The sequence below is a fragment of the Oenanthe melanoleuca genome, chromosome 2, assembly GCF_029582105.1.
Source record: "Oenanthe melanoleuca isolate GR-GAL-2019-014 chromosome 2, OMel1.0, whole genome shotgun sequence".
Lineage (NCBI taxonomy): Eukaryota > Metazoa > Chordata > Aves > Passeriformes > Muscicapidae > Oenanthe > Oenanthe melanoleuca.
This window is the reverse complement of record NC_079335.1, coordinates 129402322-129415149: the sequence shown is the minus strand read 5'-3', so window position 1 is coordinate 129415149 and position 12828 is coordinate 129402322. Positions and strand designations below refer to the sequence as shown.

The 12828-nt window shown below is 37.3% G+C and overlaps 1 protein-coding gene across 12 annotated transcripts in view; it reads right to left on the bottom strand.

Moving 5' to 3' along the window:
* Window positions 1-12828, bottom strand: part of CACNB2 (calcium voltage-gated channel auxiliary subunit beta 2) — a 234757-nt gene that overhangs the window by 40179 nt on the left and 181750 nt on the right. The gene's annotated exons all lie outside the window — the stretch shown is intronic.

Sequence of the window (12828 nt, the reverse complement as noted above, 5' to 3'; positions counted from 1 at the left end):
GTAGTTGCCAGAAGAATCACACAGAAGCCCCACATCTGCACATCTCCTAACCAGCACCATCAGTGCTGAGCACTTCTCTGCACAGGTATGGTAACAGAAGGTGCCATCCAGCTCTGCCCAGACTACAGCTACTAAGGGCTTGCTCTTCTCAAAGGTACAACCATTTTATAGGAGAATAATTCTTCTGCTTTATTCTAGGCTAAACAATAGCTTGAGCTTGTTCTCCCCACAGAGATTATCACACAGCATCCCTATGACCCACCACTGTCCTACCCCAGGCTGAACCTTTAGCCCATTTTGTCATAACCAGATAAACTGTAGAAGGGTATCCTGATACGATTATGTATTCATGGTTACATTTCTGAAACTGAGCATTTATGAGAACAATCATTCAAAACTAAAATTTAATGATTTCTGTACGTCAATTAAAAAATCTTGCAGTGTTGCTTCTATGGGAATGTCCACTTCCTAACAGCTCAAACTTGTATCTTAGTGATCTTCTCTATAATTTTCTCAATGTTAATTCCATTGTTACCCTACATAAAAGATATCAAACTATTACAGAACTAGTCATGCCACAAAAGAAAGGAGTCATACAGGCACTGGATTCAACAATACCATTAATCTTCCTCAAAATAAAAAATACCCTAAATTAGTGAGTTTAAATATTCACACAAAACCTCAAAATCTTCCTGAATGTAAAAATTACAGACTGACAGAGTTGATGCTTTCTATGCTATTCTAATTTCAACACTCAAAATACAGATATGAATAAGCATTGAATTGTCAAATCTAAGCAATACTTACCATCAGATAGTAAATAATCAAATAGTAAATAATCAATCAAATCATTCCCTGTTATTAAGAATGATCATTTTGTAAGGCACAATGACCTGTCACTGTAGAAATATATCTCAGAACAGGAAAGGATCTATTAAGGAACAATCTGTGCCAAACACCTATAAGGGGGATAATATGCTTGCTTATCCATTCTCACATTGCTATATCCTCTAGAAAATATAAAAAATTTGTTTAACCACTGTGACTTACTCCTCAAAGTAACAGTGGATGAAAGACTTTAGGTTGACTAAGGATTTTAAAATCTCGGCAGCATTGCAACAGACATCTCCAGGAAGTTAATGCCCTTGACATACTTCTTAGAAGTGATCTAAAATTTCCTGTTAGAAGACAACACCTGACTAACCAAGAAAAAGAAAAAGATGGAAGCTACTCCAGAACTGTCTTATCATGAAAGAAAAGTACCAGGTGAAAGTTGTCTGTCATCTTTTGCCATTTAAAAAAAGAGTAAAACTCTGAGCAGAAAAACAAAGCAGAACATTGAGTTACAGATACTCACAGAAATGGCCTGCCCCATTTTAGATACTTGTCACACTGGTAGAAAGGGAGACTAAATTATCATGGGATTAGACGACAATAATTCATTTAATTGAACATTAAAACCTAATTAATTTATAGAAGTTAAATGTTAGCCTTTTTACATAAATAAATAATTCTGAAAGTTTCATGGCACTATCAAATTAAGTACTTTTCCTGAACTACATTGTCTTGAACTAAAAAAGCCCAGTTGTTATGTAATTATGGTCTTATGTAAAAAAAAAAAAAAATTGACACATGCATATGTATGTTTGAAAATGTATCTAGCATTTGCTTACATATCCTGCAGTTCTAAAATAAGACTGGGTCAAAACAGTTAAGCAGTTGCTGTTCATTCTCTAAATCTCCATGAAAATGGGATGGCAGTTTAGCACTCAGTTAATCCACAGGCTGGACTACATAGACAGATGCTCCCAGATGTTAAGCAGTTTAATATGTCATGTCTCTCCAGTGAATCAAAGTAGCCTGGAAAAGTTCATTTATCTTCAAAATGATCACTTCCATCTTGCTTTTCTTATTTTCTCCTGTAAAAGTACAACATTCAACCAGCTGAATAAACCCACAAGAACAATCACACCATTACCATCATCTATACCATGAAGGCAGCAGGGAATACACTCTGGAGGGAGGCTCTTCATGAATCAATTTCAGCTTCTGATATAAACTCAGAATATAAATCAACAAAATCTTATTCAACTGTTTAACCACTTTTGGCTTTACACTTTTGGTAATGGACATAAATTAAAGTGTGCCTAGAACAACCTTACTCAATTTTCTCTTTTTCTATCTGGATCTCACCTCTTTCTTTATAAATTATATTTACTTTACACATCTTCCTACCAGCCCTCATTATTAATTTATTACTATTTACAGTATTATTATACTTCCTGTATTTCCTTAAGCCATGCTTAAGCGTATTGAATGTAAACATGAGCATTTGCACATTGTATCTATGTTGCTCAATTTGTCAGTTTAAACAAGTTTGTTCTTGCTTGGTGGAATTTTTATTCAAGAAATATTTCACTCAATAACAGAGCAAAATAATAAATCTGTTCTCTAGTAATGTACTTAAAACAAGACAGGCCTTTCTTTTCCTGTAACTAACTTCAGATTTTTTATGCTGTGCAATAAACCCAGTGGAGGCAGCCCCTGGGGACCCCAGCCAAGAAGGCAAATTTTTCAACATGGAATTTGCTCACAGAACAGGTCATCTCCCTCATGGCCACTAATTTTGGAATTGTTGCGTGATAATCAAAGTATCTCTATTCCTCATCACCTACTAGGATGTAGAAAAACTGATGAAAGCATTCTCCAAACACTAGGGCTTGATCTAGGATCTCTGATCCATCTTATTTCTTACTTTTTTACTTCATTCCCACTTACTCTGTTACATCATTCGCACAGTAGAGGCACCTCTGTATTTATACCGGTTTAAGTGAAAGCAGAATGCACCTCTATGAAGGTAATGCCAGCTAAGACAACTATTATTCTTAATTATTATTATTAATAGAAAACTATTACGGTTACCATTTTGACAAAATGCTTGCCAAAGTTGGTGTTGTGTTAAAGTTCAGAAAATGTGTCTCAAAGCAAGGTCACTCCCTCCCTATTTCTACATAAAGCTACTCATCCTTCATCCTATCCACTTTTCACACATGCATGCAACCTTATCCTGAAAGTAAGGAATTATTCTTCTCTTGGATAATGAATATAATGGGTGTCTCTCAAATCACTAATAAGTTTGCACACATAAAAATTTTAAAAGTCACACCATTTCTTTCATTTGAAGAAAGGTGATTGCTACTACTGAACTTTTCACTGGTAGTCTCAGTGGGGAGCAGATATGACAGATGATGACCTATGTTCAGCACTGTTTTCACAGAGTAGCCCTGTACACAGTATTTGTGCCATCAACAATATTAATACTCCATGTAGGACAAAGATCAATAGCACTGTGATGGCCTAATGACTGCTGTCTTGAAAACATCTCACTTTATTTTGCCCTGCTAATGACAAGAGTCAAATATACAAAGCAGAAGCAGTTCGAAACCTCTGTTTTACAGAATTACATTATTTTTATTAGTATTATAAAGGAATTTACATTATGAAACCTATACTGTCACAAAACCAGCTCGAGAATGTAAATGCAAAAATAATAAAAAAGGTTCTCTATTTTACCTTTTTTTACTTTGTACACTAGTTTATGCGCCCTTTACACAAAACAAGAAAAATCAAACCCACCTGAGAACACAAACAATTTACAGAAATTTTTGTCCTAAGTGTTGATTATTGCTGGAGCCTCATGACAGATAAGAAATCATCTAGTCTCTCACAATAGCATCTGCTCAGCAATCTCATTGCTAAGGAAGCAATGACAATTCATGAATGTCCCAACAGAAAATCAGGAGCATGTACAGCTACTGTCACTAAAAGCAGTGATCAAAAATATGATCTTCCAGCAAAGATCAGGCTTTCTTTTACAGGTGTGTGTACCAAACAAGCCTGGTAGGAAGCCAAAACCACAGAATAAACGACGTAGGAAGGAGTATCTGGTGTCTCTCAGTCCAACCCCTGCCAAAACAGGTTTGTTTCATCAGACTGCTCAGGGCTGCGTCCCAGTGAGTCTAAAACACCTCCAAGGACAGAACAACATAACCTCTTTGTGTATCTTGCTCCAGTATTTGACCACCATGGTTGGGAAAAAAACATACAGGAATTATGGTTCTCTCACGTATCAATGAGTGAGGAACATAGAAATCCATAATGGAAAACAAATACTTAGTTTTATGGTCCAGTACAAGCAAAATGAAGTGCTTTATAAGTAAAATTTATCAATTATCAGTTTTAATTGTAAGTGGTCTAAAAAGAGGGTTTGTGCTGTATTCAGGACTTCCAATGAAGTGAAGGAGCTGAGAAGTACAGTGTGAGAACAAAACACAGTACAATTGTAGTTAATAAGTAGCAGCCTAAGTACAATGACATCCAAACTCTTCTGAATTCTAACGGATAGCACAGATCCCTTCAGAAGGATCTGGGAGAGAAGTAGTTAAACACAAAATTATTTATCTGAGTACATTTTCCCATCTGTTTCCAAAATTAGGGCAACGTGAACTATGTCCAGCCAGTACCAGTGCATGCTCTGCTACTTTACAAAGGGTTGGCTCATGAATTCTTGCCGAGGACATGTCACAACCACTGCTCTCTGGTGCCTTCTGCAAGAGCAGCCAGCAAGGGCTGGTGTCCATCGCCAGGACCCCGTGCCATCAGCCCCTGCTCGACTTCACAGCGGCTGCAAGGGTTGCTGCACAGAAACTCAGCTATTAGAGCTTAACTGTGACTTTCCTTAGGATAGAGGCCCATTGGAGAAACTTTCTGAGGAAACCTTTGAATCCTTCCAGTTCCTTGGAATCCATCCTACAGCAATGACTGCTCTCAATGTTGAAGAGAAGGGAAAATTTAACACATACAGCTGGTACAAAAGAGAGACTGCCAGATCCGCTTCTTCTTAACAATAGGTAGATTTCAGAGAATTTTTTTTGTCCTCTAGTACTTCAAGAGATACTTTTGTTACTATTTTAGCTCATCTTCACACACAGCTTGAAAGTCATGTTTCTTACTTCCTTTTGCGAAATCGTATTTTAATAGAGTCACCAATGTCGGTTGACATTCAGCTCAGGAGGCAGCAAAGACTGAAATAGCTGTACTGACGCACACCAAGCTTTCTCATATGAGCAGGATCTTTTTTTATTAGACCATAATGCCAAAACTCGATGGTGGCCATGTGTTGTCTGCATGCAAGTGTGCCAGAAAGGTGGCTCTTCCATACCACCCACTTGGGGAGTAAACAGGAACCGCTGGAAACCAGCACAGCTGAAAAAGTCTGTTTGTGCTTACTGAAAACATGCTTATTCTGGCAGCAAAAGCCAACACATGAAAACTGTCATTTGCAATAAAAATAATGTGCTGGGATTTCAAGTTCTTTTTTCAATGCCACAATGAGGACGTTTTATGCTTCTGAGACATCTTAAGCTTATGAGACAGCATTTTAGCAGATCTTAGCTTTTTGGCTAAAATGAGGTTCACATAGAGAAAAGATTTGCAGTAACATTTTCAGGCTCTACACAAACAAAAATTTTCCAGGAAAAGTAAAATTCTGTAATACGGCAAGCTAAAGTAAACACCAAATAAATCAGCAATGCAATGGTTAAAAATGTAGACTCTATTACCAAAATCTCTTTAAAAAATGCTGCTTCGCTTAAATTGTTTCTTGATTCAGTATTATTCATGCAAGTTTTTTTTGCTGGTTTCAATATTTTAGTAAATCTGCACTTCATTTTTTCAATTGGATGAGAAAGTCTCTACAACTGCTAGAGCCAAAGATTAATGTTGGTTAAAATGTTTCACTTCTACATAATATTTTAAGCATGTTTTTATAAGAAACTATGCTGAAAAATTCTTCCTTTATTCAAAACATGCATTTTGTAGCTAGACTGCTCTGTTTCCAGGAATTATATGGCTATATGTTCCAAGGATGATATTTTAGAGTCTGAAAAGCCAAATGTTCTATTAGCTCTTAACTCATACGCTGAACTAAAACTGAGAAGTTATGTGAGGATATGATAAACACTACAGCTGCCTCAAGGCTCCCACCCCTTTCAAATGATTCCATTTTATGGCCATAGCTTATTTTACCTTATGCCTCACCTGAGTATCTATTGTTCAGAGGTTTGTTTGTAGGTCTTGCATTATCTGAGACACTTCTCATTTTTAAATTAAAATGCCATCTATACTGCAAATCTCCCCGACAGCCTAGATATGGATTACATAAACACAGAGCACATATTCCCAGCCATTCAAAGCTGTGGTAAATGAGCATTTGCTAAACTTGAAAGCTTACCAAAGTTAAACATCCCATACTTAGGAAAAGTGAAAACGAGGCTACCTTTCCCTTAGCAGAATGGTAGTGGTATCTTTAATTTAGCCCTCACTGTTTATAGTATTATTGTTCAACAATTAACTTCACAATAATATATTTTCTCTCATCTCAGCACTATAGAATCACAGCATCACAGAAGCATTAAGGCTGGAGAAGACCTCCAAGACCACTGAGCTCAACATTTGACCAAACACCATCCTGTCAATTAAACTACAGCATTAAGTGGTGCCATGTCCAGTCGTTTCTTGAACACTTCCAGGAATGGTGACTCCACCACCTCCCTAGGCCTAATGCCTAGCACTCTTTCAGTGAAAAAAATTCGTCCTGATGTCCAACCTGAACCTCCCCTGCCATTTCCTCTTGTCCTGGAAGAAGAGACCAACCTCTTTCCAGGTGGTTGTAGCGAACAATACATTCTGTATCTTACTTGCATACAGGAAGACCTTTTCTTGCAAAAAAACCAAGAATGTGTGAAACATAAGGAGCTCTCCATAGCATCCAAGAACCTTTCAATGGATTCATTTTTGCCATCAAATTCCCAGTTCAAAAGAGGAAAAGCAAGTGGTCTCTAAGGGATTATTTCTGTCCTTTTAAAATGTCATGAACATTTTGCCTGTCTTTATTGCCCAAGCAGGGAGCTAATGCACCAAGCCCATGACAAAAAGGAGAAGCAAAATAATCAACAACTACTTGTTGAATATAATCAGACTATAAAGTAAAGTCTGTAGCTTCATATATCTGCACAGGAAAGCTAAGATAGCACAAAACACTTTGAACATGTAATTTTCTACCTTTGGAGCACCTGACATTGTATACACAGTTTGTATGTTTTTCTATTCAATTATGTGTATATGTGCAGTTTTCTATGTTTAATTAAAACAAACAACGAAAAGATCACCCCAGAAACGTCTTTCTAGTGTCACACTAACATTTTCAAACACCATCACTACGACTGAAATCTTTATATTCATTGCCAAAAACTCCCTGCAACTTCCAGCACAGAATTAACAGACTTCAAATGGTTTAATATTCTGTAAGATGCAGAGCACTAGAGCCAAGGCACACTTTGGCTCTGCTGTTCAAATATTTGCTGGAAGCAGAACAACTGTGAGATTTGGGAACCAGAGCTTTTCAAAGCAAAGCTAATGAGAAATGTAGTTTTATCTAAAATCTTTCATTTTATTAAAAAAACCCCAAAGTTTACATGAAACTGATACAAAACACATAAACTATTAGGACAAATAGAATAATAATTTTGGCATAATAACACACATAAGTAAAATAAATTCTACATCAACAACTTCATCTGTTAAAATTCACCTGTATCTTGTATCTCTTGTATGTTGTAATCCTCCTTTTGTGCTTTGGGCAAAAGGGCAATTCTCGACTCCACAGGCGGCCTCCACTGTGCCTGTGGACATTTGGCAGACCAGTGAGCACTAACCCCTTCCCCTTCTCTTGGAACAAAAGAGCTCCCAGGAGTTCAGCACCAGCACAGCTGCTGCTGTACTGCAGTTGTCCTGCCCTAGTACAGGAGGAACCATGGCCTTGTTTATATGTTCTAGGCATGCCTTTCTGCCAGAAAAAAAAAGTCCAACAAAGATTTAGAACTAAGCTAGAGCAGTACTAGGGCTTCTTCCTGACATAAGCCAGGAACCAAGGAAGAGCCATGCAGGGGAGAAGCCAACAAAAGAACAGCTAAAAGCCAGGCTTTGGGCCGTTCTGTGTCTAAGCTGTGTCAAAAGCAGTCCATCATCAACACCTAAAGATTTGTGGAAGCTCTCATCTTGTCCCTGTCCAAAAAAAGCTTCTCACACTAAGAAGCTAAAAAAATAATTACTTCTCTTTAATATTTCCTAATATTCTTATTTACATTAATATTTCCTAATATTCTTATTTACTTTTCCTTAAGACATCTCATTTGTATTCCTTGCTCAGAGCACAAGATAAAACATGTTTCCTGGTGGGTGTATGAGATGCAAGAGTGAAGTGCTGTGATGATGATATCCTTACAGAATACATTATGCAGCTGGTGCACAGCTAGTCATCCATCTAGCCAGCAGATGAAATATTAGCTGGCAATAAACTTTACTCTTATTATAGCCATAGAACTGCTAAGGTTTAATTCCAGGCTGGATGCAGCAAGAGTTATTATAAAAACATGAAAAAATGGCACAGAATTGTAACAATTTTCTCTTTGTAAGAAAAGAGACATGGCATCAAAATGCAAAGTGGCAGTAAGAATTCTAATTTGGGTTTCTAGACTTTTTAAATTCACTGTACTTTCCTTGGCTGAGTGGATTGAATTTTCTGTGGGTATGCAAGGCCATAACTCCTCAGGCTGAACCAAAGCTAATGGAGCAGCCTGTGCTCAGTCTGACCAGGAAATCAACCCTATATGATACAGCTGCCAATGTGCACACAGCTGTGCTCTCCACACACAACAGGTAGTACACTGTACGACTGTTTTATCCATAAGCAGCTGCCATTTACACTCTCAGCATCATGCAAGATTTGACATGCCTACACCTGTTGCTGCACCAGATTCTCCTGTGAAGTAACTGCCACTGGCATGAGAATCAGCCCTTTTCCCCTTCAACTCCCAAAGTGTCTTGCCTTTATTTTATAGGGTCTAGTTAATACCAGAAAAATAAAAAAATTCATTTCTTTCTCATTGCTACATACTGAAGAGGGAAGAGCACCCAGAGGAGGACAAAGACACTCAGCAGGGGATCACTTCTTTCTCCAGCTGGCCCATCAGTCTCCTCTTGCCTTTTTCCTCTTTCTCCTGATTTTCTCCCCAAAGTCCCTATCCCTATAAAGAGGTGATGCACGCTCTGGATCTGGTGGGGCAATTGTGCCAGTGAGCTTCAACACACTCTGCACGGCTTTTTTACATGCAATACAAAGCACTACTGGACACCAAATATGGTTTCCTAATAAGCAACTAAAACTCTGCATACTTTTAAAGCTTTTAAAAGAACAATTAAAAAATTCTGTATCTTTCCTGCAGTACCAAAATTATATAAAATCCATGGCTATACTCCAAGGAGATCTGTAATCTGTTCTGAACTGCTGGTAGTCAACCAGAAGCTTGTAAATGGCTTTATGGCATAACCCATGTGCACGAAGTGACACCAGGGATACAGGAAAACAGATGGTGGACTTCTGCTCTTTTTTTGTTTTAATTTATTTAATTAATAGCCATATTTTGTTTCCATATTTACTTAAAGAAATTAAGAAACTTGGGTGAAGCTTAAGGGTAGAATACTGAGCTGCAATGATGTTAAATGTTTTGCTTTTTGGGAATAAAAACTTTTTGCAAGATGGGGAGAATGGAAAAACAAAATACAATAAAATCCACGTGTTATTACTTAAATTACACATTTTTAATTTTTTTTTTTTTTAATTTGTATTTCAACCCAAAGAAATACTCTTCTTTGCTATCATGAAGAACTTTTAAAATTGGTTGATTGGTACCAAAGTCAAAATTTCTAGTATGTGTTTTCATGGCTGTGTCATTTTTTGGGTCAAACACTGGAAGATAAAGGCATGTTTTACTTGCTTGCTTCTAAAATGAATCTTTTTCTGCACAATGAGAATAAAAAAATATACTTAAAATGAATAAATATAAACACTATATTACTTCACACAGCTTTAATTTTTTATATTACTTTAAATGCAACATTATCTGAAATTTTCAAATATTCACTGTAAAATAACTGATTTAATAGTGTTTGATATCATGACAGGTTTATAAAGACTTGTTTCACATGAAAAAACACAGATAGTCACTTAATTAATCAGCATCCAGTTAAAACTGAAGACAAATATCTGTTTAGGTATCACTAAACAATTCACACAACTTTTTTTTGTCACTTTGTGTTCCCAAAAATATGGCAACTAAATGAAGTGTAAGTCCACTGGACAACAAAAACTATGCCTTAACAGATTTGTGTTATGACTGCATAATCAGAATTTTCATAAAGAAAATAACATTTCCTATCCAGAGATAGGAAATTTGTTGTCTAGGCCTTCTCAGAATTTCAAAATGCACTGTGAGATACACCACTGAAACTCTCTTGATTTAAGGATAAAATCAGCAAAAAAGCCAAAACAAACAACCCAAGGAAGGGACATGAAAGAGACACATTATAAGCAATCAAGCCTGAGAAAGATGATAAGGGTTTTATTTGAATAATTACTGATTATATAAAGAGAGTTCATTGTCCTAATGGCATACTTAAACTACATAGATATTTATGAAGAATGGAATCAAACAGGATAAGAATAACATCTTTGAGTGCACTAGAAACCACAAGCAGAGAAAACAAAATAAAAGGGGCTCCTCTAGGTTTGTTTCTTATCAGTTGGTAGAAACTTTAAAACATGCAAGTAGAACAAAGCAAGTGATCAGGATTTGGAAAGAAGTCACAATAGTCAGGAAAGACTGATAACAGGGGAATGAATACAAGAGTCTATGTGAAAGCAGATTTCAATATACTTGCAGGGCACCCTCAAGGTTAAGCAACTCAAGGAAAAAGTTCAGGAAAGTGACAAGTCCTCACTGAAATAATATTAAAGGCACAAGCACAAACTAAACTGTATGAAAAAAGATGGACAGTTCAAAGCCTGAAACTATGTCATATGAATACAATAGAGGAAACAAATAGGGGAAAAATCAGCATAAAATTATAGATACAAATGGCCAGACACTCATCAACTCTTTATGACAGAAACACTTCACTGACTCAATGGCTGTCCTAATGACAGGATTTATGAACTGGATCTCAATTAGGAATGACCATCAAACATGTGAAAATTAGTACCCCATGGAAGACAAGAATACAGCCCCTATAGCCTAAAACAATCATTCTGAGAGGGTCTGGGGCCTCATGCAGTGCAGCACTGTCTTGAGCACAGCACCTCAAGACAAGGTTTAAGAAAGAAGAGTAACAGTTTGGCCAGGAGCAGTAATGATGATGGGATGTGCAGAAAATGGGAGGGAGAACAAAGAAACTAGTTATTTTCTAACTTCCAGAGGTTGCAAGAAAAAGTTATGCAAATACCTATAAGGTGTGTAGAAGAACAGACTTATTGGGAATGCCTTGAAATATCTTTAAGTCTTAATTTTATTTTAGTCTCTGAACTTTTTCACATTTATATAAGTTTATTTTTAAAAAATGTCAAGCCTTCTTCTCTCTTCGATATCTCATAATACTATTTTCTATTAACTAAGGTATTTTTAATAAACTATTTTTTATCTATCTTTAGTCCCCAAAGCAAACAAGGTCCATATACATTTATTTTGGATTAATTAATTGCCCTTTTCTGTTACTCAATTAACTTCTCATGTTTTCATTAATGTGGCCTCTAAGCCAGGTGGGGTTTATTTCAACTGAACAAGTTACTAAGTCATTGGGCAGAAAGCAAGCCTTAAAGACTACTCAGGGCAGAAGCCACCATCAGTAGGTCAGAGCAGGCAGCAACTTACAGAGACACAGAAAGTGCAGGAAAGTGCCCCATAAAGCCCTCCTAGATCCCTCACGGGATCTAAGGGGCTGCCTGTATTCCTAGGGAAGAGAAACAAAGCAAGCTGACTACAATGATGGCAGGTGAGTTAAAAAACCACAAAAGGCAGAAACAAATTGGGAACTGTGTCAGGAAATGGAAGCTCAAAGGAGCTAGAAAAAGAGCAAAAACATCCTGGATTGCTGCGCCCAAAGAACATTACCAAGAAGTTAACATCAGTATTCAGGCTTGCCCCCGGCCACACCTCAAAACCTAGGCACAGAAAGAAAAGCATCAGGTATCAGCTACGACTAGGCTGGTCCCAATCCTAAAGCTACTAGGCAGTGCAGTGGCTTCCACACCCACACTCTCAAGAAACAGGCAGGAGAAGGCCAAGAGAAGTGGAAAAGGTGGCACTTCAGAGGGCATTTTGTTCAGGATTATTTGCTGCAGAGCAGATAACACAGAGGGTCAGGTGATGATGACTTGGCCTCCACAGGCCAGACAGGGAAGTGTTAGAATTCACTCATAAAAAGGTTTTTACAGCCACCAGAAATGTGACATTTAAAACACCCTGGAGACTTAAAAAAACTGTTACAGAGGAAAAATAAATAAATAAAAAGGCAAAGAAAAGAAAAGGAGCGAGACAGCCTAAGCTGTGAAAGAGTGTTAGAAGATAAATCGGTAGGATGCTGTCCTGTCACTTGTATTGGTGCAGCAGCTGATTGAGTTTGCTGAACCACTGAAGCAGCCCCAACATGAGCTACTACTGCCCTGCATCTCAGCACTGCTGAGGGAGAAAATTGGTAGAAGGAGATAGTGGTAGATCTGGCCTTTAGCTTTACCTCTGACATAATTACTACACAGCTCTTCCCAGCTAGCAAAAACACAGCAGCCAGCAAAGTAAGGACAGAGCCTATTGCTCAAAATATATTTTAAAATTCATTCCTTGCCTCCTTATTCATCTGTGCTTCTCCCCATTGCCT